General features: G+C 46.6%; 1 protein-coding gene across 2 annotated transcripts in view; it reads right to left on the minus strand.

Moving 5' to 3' along the window:
• The window catches only part of Tmem229b (transmembrane protein 229B), a 38,527-nt gene extending 20,949 nt beyond the window's left edge, over window positions 1–17,578 (minus strand). For both annotated transcript variants that reach the window (XM_048362055.1, XM_048362056.1), the window contains exon 1: window positions 17,542–17,578. The gene's annotated coding sequence lies outside the window, so the exon portion shown is untranslated. The remainder of the gene's footprint in view (window positions 1–17,541) is intronic.
• Window positions 17,579–19,559: the final 1,981 nt, after the last annotated feature.

The raw sequence follows: 19,559 nt of genomic DNA on the forward strand, positions 1-19,559 counted from the left end.
ACCCAAGAACAGCTCCCAGGTGTCCACATATGGAGCAAGCAAATACACCCAGAGCACAGCAGAGGCTGAGACAGCAGTTAGGTAGAGAGGAGACCTGGAACAGCCAGGCTAGTTGTTCTCTCTGCAGCCTCTCCACCATGCTTGCGTCCCAGGCACTGGAATAGAGAGGCAAGGGATCACCTAGACTTACCTCTGCCACTACCCAGCAGACACATCCCACCCACCTGTCTACAACTAAGGAGCGAATGGAACTAGTTCTCATAACTAGAGAGATAACCTGAAAACCCCAAAGATACAAGGAACACAGCTCGCAGGATTTACCCAACACCAGACAAAAACCAGAGCTGTGAAACAAGACCAAGTTTATAAATGGAAGTTCTAGCTAGAAAAAGAAAACACAATTAACAGACACAACAGAATGAAAATTTTAAACTATTATTCATGCCAAGGGTGGGTGGTTCATGCCTGTAATCCCAGCTATTCAAGAGGCTGAAATCAGAGGATCATGGTTCAAAGCCAATCCAGGCAGGAAAGTCCATGGAACTCTTATTTCCAATTAGCCACCAGAAAACTGAAAGTGGACCTGTGGCTCAAAGTGGTAAACTGCTAGCCTTGAACAAAAGAGCTCAGGGAAAATGGCCAGGCCCCAAGTTCAAGCCCCATGAGCGACAGAAAAAAGAAATATTATTCATATCCTGAGGGACAAGCAGGGCTACTATGGCAAACAAGGCTGTTAAATAAGCTATTTTAGAAATGAAGGACATAAATTTCCTATACTCCTATATTGAACATGTATACTATCAGTATTATAAAGGTTATTATTTTTATTTATTTTCTTTTAGCTGGAAGTCAAACATAGGAGGGAGCTGATTGTTTCTCTTTTTTAATGCCTACTACAAATAGGTATTCATAAGGTTTTGGTGAGTGAACCATGTTGCAAAGCTAAAGGTAAGATACTGGTGGCTCACACCTGTAATCCTAGCTACTCAGAAGGCTGAGATCTGAAGGTCCAGGTTCAAAACCAGACAAAACAGACAAATCTGGGAGTGTGTTTTCTCCAATTAACCAGCAAAAAAAAAACAGATGTAGAGGTGTGGTTCAGGTGGTAGAGTGCCAGCTTTGAACAAAAAAGTTAAGCAAAAATAAAAGGCCTGAGTTCAAGCCCCAGTACTAGCACACATGTACGTATACATTCCATGTATACACACACACACACACACACACACACACACACACACACACACAGCCAAACATGGTGAGTCCTGTCCTCTGTACTAACCTGTCTATGTGAACCATAACTTGCTGGCCCCTAAGCACACACATTTGTCTCTTCCCTCTAGTCCTCGGCTTAGAATTCCCTCCACCTGCAACGCCCAGCTCTCTCCTCTGTTGACTACATCAACCTGACCATCAAGCTCTCAAAAAATGACTCTCCAATGAGATGAAAAAGAAAAACATTATTCTTCTTAGGAAAAGGTCCTTGCATCCAAATTAGCCCCCACAACCCCCCTTATCCCTCTTCCTTCAAACTCCTAAGACACCTTTCCTCAGTTGCCTAAGAGGCATCTTTCTTCCAGGGTTGTGGGCCAGTTCTAGGGAACTGCCCTGTGCAGGCACAATATTGCCCTTTACCTTGCAGTGAGTCCAAGTCTTGTCTCCCCCACTCTATAGTAGGCAGCTTAAAGGCCCAGAGAAGACTCTAGGCTCCTTTTTATACCTCCCCACTGTGTAATAAAGCTGAGTAGTTTGCGCAATGACACTCTTCTATGTCATTTGCATGCTTGACAAATAAGTGTTTGTTTCTCGTGACCAGGAAAAGGAAAATAATTGTGGAGATGTGGTGATACACCTGAGCTGAGCTCAACATATCCAGGTTCTTCCACATGGTTGATGTTCCCCAAATGAACTTGCCTGCCTGACAAGTGCAATGCCCTAAGTTCAAACCCCAGTTACTGCTAAAACAAACAAAAGCAAAAAGGGCCCCAGTGCCAGTGGCTCACGCCTATAATCCTAGCTACTCAAAAAGCTGAGATCTGAGGATCACAGTTTGAAGCCAGCATGGGCAGGAAAGTCTGTGAGACTCTTACCTTCTATTAACCACCAGAAAACCAGAAGTGGTACTGTGGCTCAAGGCAGTGGAGTGCTAGCTTTGAGTGAGAGACAGCACCCAGGCCCTGAGTTCAAGCCCCATGACTAACAAAACAGACAAAGTGGATGGTGGGGATGGAAGGGAGCTAGACATGAAGAGCAAATCCAGGGAGAACAATAGCACTCATCAGATGTCTTCAGTGGATGCAAACCTTTCAGCCATGGGGCTTCTACCTGTCAAAATGTTCCTCAAAGGCATATTTCCTCCCTCCCTTTTCTTGCTTCTCAATCATTTTATTCCTTTCTCTTCCCAAGATGAGCAGTGTTGCAGGAGGCCTCCATCCTAATGCCAGAAAAGAGGGTTAAACTTTGAGGAGTATCGCTACTTAGTGTCTTCTCCAAGCATTGGTACCTGTTTTTCCCTAAGCCCTAATGTGTCACTGTCTACTTGTTAAACCACAGCTTCAGGGTTTTATATGCTATTGGTTAAAAACAAACAAACAAACATGGTCCGGGCCATATTTTTCTCTCTGAGATGTCGCACAGCCTTTCCAGGGCAGATGTTCCATTTCCAACACCCCACTGTCATTCCCATGACCTAACTCCAGAATAACTCCCCCACTGACACAAGCACTGTTCCTCTCCTTGGGCTCACTGCTCCAGCTGTGTGTAACCGTGGCCGTGTGTGTGCGTGTGCGTGTGCGTGTGCGTGTGCGTGTATGTAATATGGGGTTTGAACTTAAGATTCTACACTTGCCTGGCAGGTGCTCGGCCACCTGACTCACACACCGTGCCAAAATCTGGATAATTCTATTGTAATATCAAACACTTGGAAAACTGCCAATGACTTACATTCTCACAGTGCTTTTTACCTCAATAAGGCCTTCCAAGTTCATCTTACTATTCATGCATTCATCTACACGTTCATAAAGTAATTACTCATTCAGTATCTCATTTGTGTTCCCAAGTATATACAAAGCATATAGATTCAGAGACCTCAATCCAGGGCAAAGGCAGCTAACCCACATTCTATGGTCCTGATTGGCTGCTGGCACACTATACACATCAGGGCACCACCTATGATAGGGCTCCAAAGAAAATTATTTTTAAAAGGAAAGGAGGGGGGTAGCTAAGTGGTACAGGGTTTGCCTAGCACATTTGAGGTCTTAGTTTCCATCCTCAGCACTAGGGAAAAACAAAAGGAAAGAAAAGAAAAGAGCATGAATCAAGAAGAAGTAAGTGGCCTGGCAACCATATAAATTGTGCTGTTTCTCCAAACTGTTATTTAGAATGCTATTTAGTTGGTTTTGAGACCCTAATGAAAGGTCTTCATCCAATCCAAGTAGAACATTAGGAGTTTAGCAGACACCACAAATTAGTGAAGACTATTAAGAAACGCAATAAATTAGTGCAAGGCTATTAGGAAAGCATGACCGATAGGACTCGTGAGGAGGGGGCCGGGGGAGAAGCTAAGGCTGACAGACAGACATCTGCCTTGGGCAATGTCCTGCCATGATAAGAGGACACAGGAAAAGGATCCACAGTGAGCTGCGTTTCAGATGCACTAAGTTTGGACTGCCAGCCCAGGGCTGGAGACAGGCTTAGGGCTCCAGGTGGACGGAACATTGCAGAAAGAGGAGCATGTGGGGGGAGGCACAAGGATGACATCCAGTGCTGGCAGAAGATGAGGTGCTACGAAAGGGCCTAAAGAAAGACAAGAAAGGCAGAAGGAACCCTGGGGAAGAGCCCTGGGACACCCAGGAAACAGAGGGAGGAGAGTGCCACAGGGCAGGGTCAACTCAAGAGGCAAGTTACACAGAGATGGAAAAGACTGGACAGCACAGAGGCCCTGGCGACCACAATGTAGAAAGGAGGTCACTGGGGCAGTGTGGTCAGGGGACTCGAGAAATCAGCTTGTGAAGGGAAGGGAGAAAAGCGGCTAGACAAGTAAACATGAAACAGCTGTCTTCTCCCCCTTTTCTTTCCTTCCTTTTTCCTTCTCCCTTCCTCACTTCCTTCCCTCTTCTCTTTGAAGAGATCTAAGATGTTTAAGAGCTAAAGAAGAAATCACAGCAAGAAGAGCTTGTGGATGAGCTGTTCATTGTTGGGCACACAGGATATTCTGGGGTGTTCTGAGTTTGCAGGCAGCACAGTGGGCCATACTCCAATAATCCTAAGGTACTTTTCCCCTCCCTGTGCCAGTTCTAGGGCTTGAACTCAGGACCTTGTGCTCTTGCTTGTCGTGTGTGTGTGTGTGTGTGTGTGTGTGTGTGTGTTTAATCAAGGATGGCTTTCTACAACTTGAGTCATACTTCCACTTCCAGCTTTTGCTGTTTTTTCGAGATAAGAGTCTCTTGAATTTGTCTGTTCTGGCTGGATTCAAACTGAGATCCTCAGATTCCAGCTTCCTGAGTAGCTAGGATTACAGGCGTGTTACTGCTAAAACAAAGGAAAGCAAAAAAGGGACGCAGTACCAGTGGCTCACACCTGTAATCCTAACTACTCAGGAAGGTGAGATTCCACAATGGCAGTTTAAAGCCAGCCCAGGCAGGAAAGCTGGTGAGATTCTTATTTCCAATTATCCACCAGAAAACTGGAAGTGGCACTGTGGCTCAAGTGGTAGCGTGCTGCTTTAAGCTGAAGAGCTCAGGGACAGTGCCCTGGCCCAGAGTTCAAGCCCCATGACCAACAGAAAAAAAAAATCATGTGGTTTTGTTGATGGAACCCAAGACATCACACATGCCAGGCAAATGTTCTTCTACACACTGTATCCCCAACCCACATTGGGATTTTAATCTCCTTCACAGAGAAGAGACTTGGGCATATGAAATTAAGTATAACCTACCTAAGGTCATACAAATATTGTACTATGATAAGCCTGACCTAGAACACAAGCTCCCTGTTGCTAGTCCTTGGCTATTGAAGACCAGTAGGGGAGAGACTAGGGGAAGCTCTGTGAACCCTACAGTAGGTGGGGAATTCTCCAAGTACCCAGAGGTACAATGCCTGACATTCTCTAATTCTCACATGGGGCCTGCATGAGTGTAGAATGCTGAACTGGGGGGAAAAATAAGCAAAAAGCCCATTATTATTATCTGTGTCAACTAAATGTAAATTATTTTTATGTGGCTAAGCTTTGCAGTGCTAGGATTTGAACCCAGAGCTTCATGCACACCAGGCAAATACTCTACCACTGAGTTAGAGCCTCAGTCTCTTTTGATATATTTTGTTGTTGTTTTGTTTTTTACTTTTGTTTTTGGCAGTATTGAGGTTTAAATGCAGAGTCTCGTGCTTACTAGACAGGTGCTCTACCACTTGAACCACACTTGCAACTCTTGTCATGTTTTTCTGAAATAGTCTTGCATGTAGTCAAGCCTGGCTTTACACTTGATTGAGAGCCTCCTCTAGAGTGATGTAACTTCAAGCCAGGATTCTGTGTAGATGCTGAATTGTTTAGGAATACCATTAGTATGTAAATTGAGGAAATATTGTACTCTATGTTCTTTGGCACTTTATCAAGAAAGGCACGTCAATTTTGATAATGACAAAACCACCAGCAGCACATTTGGAATTTAAGTCACCCACACACAAATAACCTGTATCTCATGGGTATTTGTTATTGTTTCACTCTGAGTGACTCTGTAAAGGTTTAAGCACCTGCCTTTTTACCTTTTTACTGTGTGGTTGTGTCCAAGCAATAACATATCAGAGTACATGATACTTTTAGATTATATTGGTGGTAGATCTGTAATCATAGAACTTGAGAGGCAGAGGAAGGATGATGAACAGTTCAATGCAAGTTCAATACATAGAACAGTTCAATACATAGAAAGACTGTCTCAAACACACACACACACACACACACACACACACACAAAATGAGCTAGGTGGCTCATGCTTATAATCCTAGCTACTCAGGAGTCTGAGATCTGAAGATCACAGGTAGAAGCCAGCCTGGGCAGAAAAGGCCTTGAGACTCTTACCTCCAACAAACTACTCAGAAAAGGCTAGGAGTGGCCTTACGGCTCAAATTGTAGAGCACTAGCCTTGAGCAAAAAAAGCTTAGGGACAGCACCTAGGTCCTGAATTCAAGTTCCAGGACTGGCGCGCGCGCACACACACACACACACACACACACACACACACACACACACACACACACACACACACAGAGGCTAGGGATGTAGCTTAATGGTACAGCATTTTTCTAGCATGTATGCATGCTCGGTCTGATCCTCAGTATTATCAAAATTAATTTTTAAAAATTAAAGTGAATGCATATAGGCATGCATAGTATGTTTGCTTTTCAGAGTACTTAGAAGGCATTACAATTTTTTTGCTAAATAAAAGGAAGGTACCAATGCAGATCATGTGCTTTTGGAAGCAAGGAAAACTGCAGTGCAAAAAGGGCTGAGCAAAATCAGGATGAATTTGAGTGATAAATGACCAAGGAAGACAATGGTCTGTGAGTGACACCAACAAGAAATTCCCAGATGAGTATATACATAATGTGGTCAAACTATTGGGGCTCATGAAAAACTATTCAACTGGCTGCTTTTGTGAATTTCATGTTCCTGGTTTAATGCAAATTATTACCATATTGTAGCATTTTTTCCAGCATAATAACTATAGAAAGAAAATCCCAAGTCACCTGAGGGGCCAGGGAAATGATAAATGGTTCAATATCTGGACACAGAGATGTGTTTAGAAGATGGCAAAGAAACAGGTGCCAGGCTCTATCTATGGCATATCCTCCTTAATGGATGAGAAGATGAGTAAACAGTATGTAAGAGGATGCTTAAGGATATTTATGGAAAAGGCTATGTCGTACCGAATGGTGGACAGGAAAGATAAAGAAGTGGGTGTCCCAGAGGACCTCCAATAGGTTACAATAAATATTCAAGGCTCAGAATCAGAGATGGCCTGGTTATTTAATGAGAGAAAGGTAGCCTAAACTCTCACAGGCCTGTCCATCACTGTGTATATGGTGTGTGTGTGTGTGTGTGTGTGTGTGTGTGTGTGTGTGTGTGTGTGTATACCTGAGGCTTGAATTCAAGGCCTCACACATTGGCTTGGCTTTCTTGCTCATGGCTTGTGAGCCACACTCAACCACTTGAGCCATGCCTCCAGCCAGCTTTTTGTTGGTTAATTAGTGATGACAATTTGTAAACTTTTCTGCCCACGTTGGCTTCAAATCATGATCTCAGATAATGATCATCCTGAGTCGCTAGGATTACAAGCATCATTGGTGTCCAGTTCTGGCTATCACTTTTCTTTTTGTTAACAAAAACAAAGTAAAAATAAAAAAGATGTGTCTTTTGCTCAAGAAGGTACAGGTGACTCATAGGTTCACTAATCTGAGGAGACATGGAGGTAGGCAGGGAAGAAAGAGAAGAAGCAGTCTCCTATCTCATGGAAGGTCTGTCTATAATTAGAGCTCTCCTAGCCTAGCCTCTCCACTAAAATATGCAACTCTGTGTCATTGCTCCTCTTAGTTTCCTCAAATAACTAAACATAAGATGAAACACAATAGACTACCTTAGATTTCATCATTATTACATGTCTGTATTGTTTTCAAACTTTTCTATGTTAAACCAAAACACTACCTGCTAAGAAGTAAGCCCCCCACCCCTTAAAGGACACACTAGTTTATCCCAGAGTCACAGCCCAGGAAAAAGGAAAAGCTCTGTGGTTTAAGAATCCAGTTGCAGGCTGGGAATGTGCTTGAGTGGTAGAGTGCTTACTTAGCGTGCATGAAGCCCTGGGTTTGATTTCTCAGTACCACATAAACAGAAAAAGGCAGAAATGGTGCTGTGGCTCAAGTGGTAGACTTCTAGCCTTGCGCAAAACGCGATCAGGGACAGAGCCCAGGCCCAGAGTTCAAGGTCAATTTTATAACCAAACTAAGTGTTTAGCAAGCTTGTTTAGAATTCACCACTAACATTACATGAACAAAGTATTTCCTTGGGAAATATAAGATGAAGCCAGGTACCAGTGGCTCACACCTGTAATCCTAGCTACTCAGGAGGGGGAGATCTGAGGATCACCGTTCAAAGCCAGCCTGGTCAGGAAAGTCCATAAGATTCTTATTTCCAACTAATCACCAGAAAGCCTGAAGTGGATCTGTGGCTCAAATGATAGAGTGCTAGCTACCCTTGAGCAGAAAAGCTCAGGGACAGTGCCCAGGCCCTGAGTTCAAGCCCCATGACCACCACCACCACCAACAACAACAACAAAAGTCACTCACAGCTGCGAGTAGTGGCTCATACCTGTAATCCCACATTTGGAAGACTGAAGCAAGAAGACTAAGAATCCTAGGCTCAAGCTCAGCCTAGACTTTTTTTTTTCCTTTAAAAAAAACACACTCATTCTTTTTAAGTCCAAAATTTAAGAAGGTGATAAAAGAAATTTGTGTCAAAATAAATTATATTTTAATGCAATATTTCAAAAATCAAGCCATAGCCAAGGATTATAACTGTAACCATAAACCATAGTCAAGGGCTATAACTACATAAAAGCCAGGGCTGGAATTAAAGGGATGTCAACGAGGCAAGTTCTGTGTAATGTAACGTTCCATGATGTCCAAAAACCTGGCCCACTCCATACCAACAACAGCTCTGTTAAGAAATGTTATATACCATCATAATCCTTGTTCTGAATCCTCAGAATTCAGAATATTTTAGAGTTTTATAATGTAGATGGGTGCTACTCAAGAGGTTGAGATGCGAGGATCAAAGTTCAAAGCCAGCTCAGGCAAGAAAATCCATAAGACTTTTATCTCCAATTGACCAGCAAAAATGTTGCAAGTACAAGTGTGTGGTAGAGTACCAGCCTTGAAGGAAAAAGCTAAGGGACAGTGCCCAAGTCTTAAGTTCAAGCCCCAGTACCAGCATACACACACAAAAAGGTAATGTAGAGCACCTATTGACATAATTCCCAGAGCAGGGGCTCCTAAATTAACAAAATAACATTGCTATAGTGACCAAAAAGCCAGAAGTGTAACTGTGGCTCAAGTGGTAGAGTGCTAGACTTCAGCAAAAAAAAAAAAAAAAAAAAAGCTCAGGAACAGAGCCCAGGCCCTGAATCTAAGCCCCAAGACTGGTACAAAACAGAAAGAAAGAGGAGGGAGGGAAAGAAGTAAGGAAGAAGAGAAAGGAAGAAAGAAAGAGAGAGTGAGAGGGAGAAAGAGAAAGAAGGAAAGAGAAAGAGAGAGAAAGAAAGAGAGAGAGAGAGAAAGAGAAAGGAAGGAAGGGAGGGAGGAAGGGAGGAAGGAAGAAAGGAAGGAAGAAGAGAGGAGAGGAAGAAAGGAAAGGAAAGGAACAGAGGAATTTTCCCCAAAGACAATTGGGAGGGAATGCTCTCACAGTTGCGGGAGAAGGAGCTTGGAAAACCCCATGTGCATAGCCACGAGGTAGTCAGCATTAAATACCTGCCAGGTCCAGGAAGCAGAAAACCTGGAGACAACACGGATGCAAGCCTTTTCCCATCACTCCCAGTCCAATGACAAAGGCTTGGGTGTGTGTGAAATACTGAATTGAGACCATGTTTGTGACTTAAGGTAACTGCCACACCTTCTACTGCCTGCAAACGAACAAGACATCCCAGGACAAAGGAAGAACCAATTCCACTGAATAAGTATAAAGGGATAGTGGGACACAAAATTAAGTTTGATTGTGAGTACAGGCCAATGAGTCATGTTTCTTTTTACTCAAAAACATAGTTATGATAATAAAATTTTTGTTTCCACATCAATTAAATCTGTCTTTCATACACCTAGTGGTAGAGCAAGCAGCATTAGAAATGACTGGTATAGAGCGATAAAGAGCTAAGACAGGCAGGGACAGAAATGATTGATTTGGATTGATTTGGTGGTTTTGATGGGAACTTGTTTGCTCTTCAACCCTGGGTATGATGAAATGAAAACAGAAGGTACTATAGATAAACGAGAGAATCCCTGAGTCAGATGGCTTTATTCAACGGGAATTCCAAATAGCCCTATCCCATGAATCCTGGACTCCTGGGCTAAGCTTATGGCGTGCTCTTCATTTTCAGGTAGAGGCTGGGCAGGTAAGAAGGCATGCTCTCGCTAACATCAGATCACCCAGAAAGCATCAACTGAAGTCCTCAAGTCTTAAAGACCTGAGTGGTGGCAGGGGAGGGGGGAGAGTTAGAAGCTTGGGTTGCTCCAGGCCTTGGAGTCTGCCAAATTCAAATGCAAAATGTGAAACAGGCCCCAATGCACCATTTGACTTCTGCCTTCACTCAAGGGCTTTTCCCTGAAGGACAGTGAGAAGAGGAAGAGGAGGTGATGTTTAAAATAAGATAGGAAGGGGGGTGTTCTTCATGGTGGAGGAAACAGTGAGTAGAAAGGTAAGCAAATGCCACCTCTCTACTGTGCCACTAGAACAAAGGAGGAAGGAGAGGATCCACTTCCTCTTCACAAGAAGCTTCTTACTCTAGCTCTTCCTTCTTCCATGGTAGCTTCCTTCTCCTTCAACTCTACTTTTCTCCCAGCTCTGACTTCTTACAATAATTCCCTGTGAATTGAGTTCTTTCCTGGGAAAAACCAGAACCATCCAGAGTCTACTGGACCATTCAGAATAATTACTTAGAACAGTGGTTACAGAATATCTCTTTCAGTACTTCTTATTTTATAGATAAGGAAATTAAAAGCCAATGAAGTCACATGGCATGCTGAGAGCTGTTGGAGCTGGGCAGAGCAAGGGCACTCATTCACTCACTACATGATCTATGTGCTCATGTTATCTTGCAGAGGCTTGGGTTTTTAGCAGGAGACTTGTCTCCTGGCCCCTATCACATGCTCCATCATTCAGCACCTTGGTAACTCTAAGAGAAGAGAGCTCATCTCCTCCACCATGCCCCTCAACCCTCATTTCTCCTCCACAAACACCTCAAAATACTAGAAGAGGTATGTAGCTAACTTGCCTTGAAGAAAAATGAATGGATTTCAATGAACTAGCTGGTCATCTCTAAATAGAATACTCAGTGGCCAGAAATACTTTCCAGACGAATAGAGTAGTCTAATTCTTTCTGTCCTTTGCAGAGTGTACCTGGTATTGGAGTCATAATCAGGTCTCCCAGATTCATTATAGTGATAGGCTAAAGGATGGCCCAGAAACTAGGCTGGAAGAGGAAGACTGGAATCAGAAATCTGAAAAGATAAGTCATTAGGATTAGTGATAACAGGGCAACAGAAAGGAAAATGCTACCCAAGAACCTGGCTAGCAAGACACAAATTTGGCATCACAATAAAATAGGGTTTATATGATAACCTTCCTATGCCAAGCAAAAATCCTGTTCACCTTATTAAAAAAACAAAAAACACTCCCAGGCCATCTGGCCTACTTCCCTGCTACAGGCTACAGATCTTGCCTGAACAGTCATCGGGAAGCTGTTTTCAAATAAAAATCTGTACTTCTCCCTCTACCTGGCTGTGTTTACCACGTCAACCTTCCTTATACATTTACTAATGCTACTTACGTTTTTACCCTCTCCCCAACATTTATTTCATCACCTACTCAATTCAACACTCACAACAGAATCAGATTTCTATTCAAATCTATCTAAATGCAGTCACTTTAGCTTGCAAAGGCTCAGTTTTTCCAACTGTCAAGTGGGGAACATCAATGGTAGCTTGCTCTTTGCTGTGACATAAAGAATATATATAATTCAGCCCAATGTCTGGTATTTAGTAAGCATTTAATAAGTGATGATGGTCAACTGTGAGGCTAGAACAAGTCCCAGGGGACTGAATGGGCGACACAACATCACTTAAGTGAGTAAGTCAGGGAGGAACCCCACACTTCCTGATTTCTGTTTTGTTTTGTTTTGTTTTATTTTTTTGCCAGTCCTGGGCCTTGGACTCAGGGCCTGAGCACTGTCCCTGGCTTCTTCCCGCTCAAGGCTAGCACTCTGCCACTTGAGCCACAGCGCCGCTTCTGGCTGTTTTCTGTATATGTGGTGCTGGGGAATCGAACCTAGGGCCTCGTGTATCCGAGGCAGGCACTCTTGCCACTAGGCTATATCCCCAGCCCACACTTCCTGATTTCTGAGTGTGTGTGTGTGTGTATGTGTGTGTGTGTGTATGTGGGGGGGTGGGGGGGTGGCTTGATCTTGATCTTAGTGCTGGTACACTGCCCCTGATGTCCCTAAGCTTTTTTTTTTTCCCTCAAGGCTAATGCTCTACCACTTGAGCCACAGCTCCATTTCTAGCTATTTGATGGTTGATTGGAAATGGGAGTCTCATGGACTTTTCTACCAAGACTAGCTTTGAATACTTCTCAGATCTCAACCTCCTGAGCAGCTAGGACAACAGATATGAGCCACTGGTGCTCAGCTTGATTTCTGAAATTTGTCAGTCACTAGCTCTCATATAAGCAGATTCAATGCCCAATGACCTAGAAATCTGGGCATATGATCACATTCAAGAGCCACTGCTGATGATTTAAGAAGCACTCAGATGTGCTAGACACTGTGTGGGAATAAGAAGGCTCAATAGCATCTACAGGTCAGTATAAAAAGATCATCTCGGCTGGGCACCAGTGGCTCACGTCTGTAATCTTAGCTATTCAGGAGGCTGAGATCTGAGGATCACAGTTCAAAGCCAGCCAGAGGAACGAAAGTCTATGAGACTCTTCTCTCCAATTAACAACCAGAAAACCAGATAGAGCACTAGCCTTGAGCAAAAGACTTCAGGGACAGTGCCCAGGCCCAAAGTTCAAGCCCCATGACCAACCCCCCCCCCAAAAAAAAAAATCATCTCATTGCTTTTGACAAAGGGGGGATGGGGAAGGAAGGCAAAAATCCAGAATCATTGCATGCATGTGTTGCAATATTTCTTGTCCTTATTTATTTTAAACTGTAGATTAAAGTATGACCTATACACTGGATGCCTTATTCCTGGCTTTGGATACATTTTTATTATTATTATTTATTTTTGTCAGTCATGAGGTTTGAACTCAGGGCTTACACCGCCGTGCCTGAAGTCTTTTGCTCAAGGCTAGTGCTCTACCACTTTGAGCCACAGCTCCACTTCCAGTTTTCTGGTGGTTAATTGGAGATAAACGTCTCATGGATGTTCCTGCCTGGGCTGGCTTCAAGCTGCAATCCTCAGATCTCAGCCTCCTCAGTAGCTAGGATTGCAGCTATGAGCCACCAGAGCCTGGCTTATTATTATTAATAATATTATTACTATTATTATATTAATATGAGGAGAAAGAGGAGGAGGAGAATGATGATGAATGAGAGGGAAGGAAACATAAGGACTAGGGACAAAGGCAGAATTTGGCCAAGAACAGCAGTGGGAAAGAATAGGGATTGCCAGTGGACTAAAATCAGGTCCCTATCAATGTTCCAGAGAATGGCAGTTATTAATGTACAAGATGGGCTTCCTGTATTATCTACAAAGACTTCTCCAGAGCATTCCCTGCGCTGACTATGCAAGCTATGAAACCACAGAGCCCCAGGAAGTGCACTGTGGCTCAAAGCCACAGTCTCTCAGAAAGTCCAGAAGAGAATCCTCTCTTGGTAATCCCTCTCAGTCTCCTTGGATGGTATCCCTAGTCCTCTGGCTGGTGTCAAGGCCTTACTGACACTCAAGGTGAGTGTATTTCTCCTGATGGAAATAGTCTACTCCAGGGGTTCACATGGCAGAGGTGCTTCTTACAAACTAAAATAATGAACAAATGAAGCACTGCAAGGCTCCCATCACTCAAGTCCAGCTTTGAGAGAAGTCAGAAAAAGATCATTTCTTAGTATGTCCTAAGTGTGTGGCTTTTGGAAAGGAGTGCCAGAAAATGCTTTCTACATACATCTTCTTATCATCTAGTAGATATGCCTATATTAAGTGGTAGGTTACATCCTGAATACTGCCACACTTCCAAAGAAAGAAGCAATCTGAAGACCCAAGTCCTGCCCACTTCGCCTGAGTGCCCTAATTTTAGTGATGTTAACCCTTCTACAATACCACAATCACAACCTGGAGCCCTGAGAGGATCTCAAACTCCTGGGAACCAGCAGAGTAAAGGATCTTGGAGGAGGGGTGAAGGGAGGGGGTGGGAGAGGGGCTGGAATCAGTAATGACTGTGGTTATTCTTCTGCTTGCCAAACTGAATTGTGTCTGACCCCAGCACAGAAGCACCAAGATGACAGAGTTTCCTTTTAGATGCATCCTTCAAAGGAGCAAGGGGACTGGTATCATTGTGCACCCTTGACCCCACTAAGTTTATAACAGGGGAACTGATGTTGAAATGAACCTTGAGTGGGACTGTAAGAGTCGCAGATGGTGAGAGACTACCCCTGAAGCTTGATACATGTGTGCGAGCAGAGGGAAGGGAGCCAACAGAAAGGCCTTCATTTCTATCCTGGGAGTCGGCTGGGTCACTCAACCCCTGGTCTATCTATGGATGTGTGTGTTAGGGCCAGAAACCACTTCCTTCTCCTTGGATTATAGAAGCCTGGAGCCTCCCACAGCACAGCCTCAGGTCACTGTACATCTTAAACCAAACACAGGTACTTAATGTCTCTCCATGACTCTTTATCTCATAATAAAAAGGTATAACTCTTAAAATGCGTATTCACACATGCCACAGCTGGTGTGGTGATTCTCAGTATGACTCAGTTTCCCTCAAGGAGAACTAAATTTTTTTAATAACCTTTCTTCCCTTTCCTCCTGAATCAGCTTACACTTTACTTTTCAAATGTAAATCCTCTGACTTCTGAGAAATGGAAGGGGAGGGAAGGGCAAAGAGAAGCAGAAAATCTGGTCAGAAAGTCTGGTTTATAGGAACCTTTTCCCATATCTCGCCCCCCCCCCCGCCTCCCCCCACCCCCCACTGCTTGGCCAGATATTACTACAAAGGGAGCTAAGAGTTTACCAAGGCAGAAATTATCCACACCTTAAAAGGAATGTTCCTGAAATAAAATTTAAAAAACTAATGCCCAAACCACCTTATCTGTAATTCGGGGGGGGGGGGGTGAGAGAAGAGGGAGGAGGAGTCAAAAGGACACAAATTTGAGAGCAGTCTGGCTGGGGAGAGTTAGCTATCCCTTTTCTCCTTCAAGGACAGCCAGATCTGATAGGACTGCTGATGAGGCCAGGCTGCCCCAACAGTATCCATACGTCAGAGCCCCCACCCCCCGCTGGCATCATCAAAGACCCTTCAGAGCTTCTAAGGTGACATCCTGGCCTGATGTTTCTCAGGGAAATCCCACCAGGGAGGAGCACCAAGACATCCTGAGAACAGAGGCTGACAGAAGAAAAACAAACAAAAGCCAATAACAAACACTTGCTGCCTGTGTACCTGGGGCAACAGCTTTTCTGATAACAACTACACTTTTAAAGCCAACCAGGGTTGTCTTTCCATATCACAAAAAGCTGTAATTTAGCCTTTTCCTGTAAAATGACCCCTTTCCCTTTAGACACAATATGCAAATCTGATACAACTGAAATAAATACAGTATAAGGCTCACTAACTCATTTACTATCTTTCACTTCAAGGACCCTGGGCTCTTAAATCACTCTGTAAATGTAAGAATTCATGCCTCATCACTCTCAAAGAGGGAGTCAAAGGAGTATCATTAGCCCATACATTTGAGTTAACAGTCAGTCTGTGGAAAAGCCAGGTCTCTCACCCTCTCCAGTGGGGCAGTCAGGCCTCCATATCATTATCCTCAGCTAGGAATAAACAGCTTGGGGGCAAATTCAGTAGGGGATCTGAGCAATAATCAACCCTACTCAGCTAGAGTGGAAAGGTCCACTGAAGTGGCTGGGTGCCTGTAGGGGACCCTGACTCTAGCAATAAGGTCCAGAGTGACAGATCTAAACTTCAAGACATTTCATTTTCTACTCTTACGGGTCCAATCAGCTTTTCAGCAATCAGCTTTTCCAGGACAAGACCCCCACCCCCATTCTCCATTGCTCATCTCTGTCTCTAAATGGGAAGTCTCAGGGATGGAAAGGAAGCTTCATCTCAGTCCACCCCTCCATGTCTCTGTCTCTAGTTGTTCCTGAAGGCCCCAGCCCTACAACCATTTGTATCATCAGCTCACTCACAGGAGGGGCCAGCCAGTCCCCAGAAGTCCAGAGCCTCCTGTGCCTTCTGTGTCCACAGGTCAGGAGAGGTAGCTCTTTCTTTCCAACCAGAAAAGAGGGAAAGAGGATCAGCTATGGGGGGCTGTCCTGCCACGGGACAGGAGTCACTGGTCACATGCACACCAGCAGCAAGCTAAAGGCACCTTGCTCCTAGAGACACAAAGATGGGAACTGGGGTGGTGGAACCTGGTCTGTTTTATAGCCAGAAAGACAGACAGACAGACAGACAGACAGACACACACACACACACACACACACACAGAGAGAGAGAGAGAGAGAAAGAGAGAGAGAGAGAGAGAGAGAGAGAGAGAGAGAGAGAGTTCCCCTTTCCCAGGTCACAGCAAAGAACTGAGGCTTCCAGGTGGAATAGCAGTTTGTTACCGGGTGCTGAAAACAGGTCTATGGATGAGCTGAACCCCCAAGGTTACCTGGTAGACAGCTCCCCAGAGTCGCTCTTTTTCCCCAGCAACATCAGAGCAACCTGCCACTGGTAAACTTTACCTAAGGAAACCAAACAAACCCCCCTAAGACACCCCAAAAGGTAGGCAAGCAGGTCAGTTCTAATTGGACATAGAAAGAGGGAAAGGAAGACACCTGGGAAGGATGCCAGCGTCTCCCTGCCCTTGCCGTGAGCATCCTGGCCCTGCATCTCCCACCAATGACCACAGATGGGCCAGCACAGACGAAGAGCCGGCAGCCAGGGGCTGGGCTGGGGCCCTGGCTGTGGGTTGGGCATGGCCCTGGGAAGAGGACACCCAGGTGTGCGGCCCACCCTCACCCACTTTTCTTCATGCACATGGGGGAGAAGTCCCCAGTCTCAAACTCAAAGAGGGTCCGTGGTCCCCACTCCCACGCATGGCTACTGGCTCTGCCCAGCCCGGTGCCCCGCTCTGTCCTCCCGAGGCAGCCTCTGGGGTGCTCTTTGCCTGGGGGAAGAGATGCCGACCTGAGATCCCCCACCACCACCACCACCACCCCGCTACTCCACTGCATCTTCACCCTCGTCTCAGCCTGGCACCTCTTTGTTTCCGGCGGGGAAAGTTGCCAATGCATGCGCGCCCCTTTGCCCAACACGCCCCCCTGTGCGCCCACCCCCAGCGGGAACCCCAGCCCCGGACGCCCTCGAATCTGCCGCCCGCCCTCCGCGCTCCGGCCCCCGGGAGGCCGCCTCGAAACCGAAAGCAAAGCGGAGGCGGGGTCCGGCCGGGGTCCCCCTCGCGGGGCCGCCGGCTCTGCCCTCCGCGCGCCCCGGGGCCCGCGAGCTCCACTGCCCGCCCGGCGCGGCCACCGCTCCCCGCCGTGGGAAGGCCTGTCTGCGGGCGGGCATCGCGGGCACCTACCGATGCGGGGCCGGCCGGGGCCGCCGGCAGAGCCCGGACCGGGCCGGACGGACGCAGGTGCCGCCTGGAGCGCCGTGCCCCCCACCCCAGCCCCAGGCTGGCTCCCGCTCCTCCACCCGCGCCAGGACTCGGGGCGCTCGCCGGCGCCGCCTGCTCCCCGCCCCCCACGCCCGGCGGCCCGCCGTCCCTCCCCCGCGCCGCCCGGCCGGCCCGCGCGCCGCGCTCAGTCCCGCATGGCCCGGCGGCGCCCGGGGGCGGTCAGGGGGCTGCGGCCGCCGCTGCCCGGGCGGAACGGAGCCCCCGGTGGCGGCGGCGGCGGCGGCAGCGGCGGCGGCACTCACCCATAGTACGGATGCGGCGCAAACTGCACATGCTCGCGTCTGACAGGCGCTCTGCCCCCGGCCCTGATTAACTCCTTGTGCGCCCGCCTGCCCGCAGGGCCCGCTGCCCCGCGGCCCCCGCTGCTCGCCCTGACCCCAGCCACCTCCCAGGGCCGGGAGTCAGCCCTGCCCGGGGCGCCCCCAAAGCGCATCTCCAGCCCTGATGGCGCAGGTGGCGCTAGGCAGACTCTCGGGCCCTCCCGGACCGTCCCCCTCCCCCTCCACCCCGCCTGCTTTCGAGGTGTCTGCGCCACCCCCTCCCGCCTCCCTGCTGGTGGGAGCTGTGCGGATGGACGCGTGTACAATGTCATGCCTGGGCAGACCCATGGGGTGCCAATGTTGTGTCCCATGCAGTTCATTCAGTGAAACAGCCCCACCAGTTCTTTTGCTTCTTTCCATTTCCAAGATGAATACACTGAGGCCTGTGAAAACTAAGCAGTTTGCTTATAGCAAAGGCCTGAACCTCCAAGGTCCACAAAGATGAAACGCATAGACTGTGAAAGACATAAAGAACTATGTTCCTTCTGGGATCAACCCAGGATCTTTGAATGGGAGATGAAAAATGATGAATGCGTCTGGAAACCTTGGAGATTCCAGGATATGGAAAATAGGAAATTAGGGGGTGCTGACTTGAAACAGGCCCCTCAGATTGTCCTGGAAAAGGCCTTGTGCATGGGCAGATAATGAGAACAAAAGTCCCCATTCCCACTCCTATCCTGGGTCCTGGAGCTGGCTACCTCTGCCAAGAAGAAGGGACATCAAAAAATGTGTAACGTCACTAGTGGGAAGAGGGTTTTTTTGTTTGTTTGTTCATTGTTTTTTAAGGCCAGATCTCCTAGTAGTCCAGGTGCTAGCCTCGAACTCGAGTGTGTAGCTCTGGTAGACCTCCTTAAACTCAGGGTCTTCCCACCAGCTGAGGGCTAGAGTCACTGACCTGTGCTACCACCCAGGAGGACTCTCTTCTAATTCTCTCTCTCTCTCTTTCTCTCTCTCTCTCTACACACACACACACACACACACACACACACACACACACACACACACACACACACACACACACACACCAGCCTACAGAAAAGAGAAACAGGGAGTGGGATGACAAAAGTCTATTTCCATTTTAATAATGTGCTCTGGGGACAGAGAACTCAGAGGGGGTTAGGGATTTAGCTCAGTGAAAGAGCACCAGGCCCTGAGTTTGGACCTCAGCTCAGAGGTCCAAGGCAGAATCAGTCTCTTAGAAAAGGAACTGGAGGCTCATCGAGCCTATCTTGTCCTTCTCTGGATAAGATGCCAACCTGCTTTCCTCTTTTTGAACCTAATCTGCCTTATTAAAGTTGTATCCCCAAACGAGGATTGACTGAGAGTTCTAAGCTCATCCTCATGTACATGCCACTCTGCTACTGGCCAATCATTCTTTTGTTGTTGTTGTTGATGGTGATGGTAGTGGTGGTGGGGCTTGAACTCAGGGCCTGGGCACTGTCCCTGAGCTTTTAGGCTCCAAGCTAGAGCTCTACCACTTGAGCCACAGCTCCACTTCTGGTTTTCTGGTGGTTAATTGGAGATAAGAGTCTCAGGAACTTTCCTACCCTGGATGTCTTCCAACTGTGATCCTCAGATCTCAGCCTCCCGAATAGCTAG

The sequence above is a fragment of the Perognathus longimembris genome, chromosome 14, assembly GCF_023159225.1.
Source record: "Perognathus longimembris pacificus isolate PPM17 chromosome 14, ASM2315922v1, whole genome shotgun sequence".
Taxonomy (NCBI): domain Eukaryota; kingdom Metazoa; phylum Chordata; class Mammalia; order Rodentia; family Heteromyidae; genus Perognathus; species Perognathus longimembris.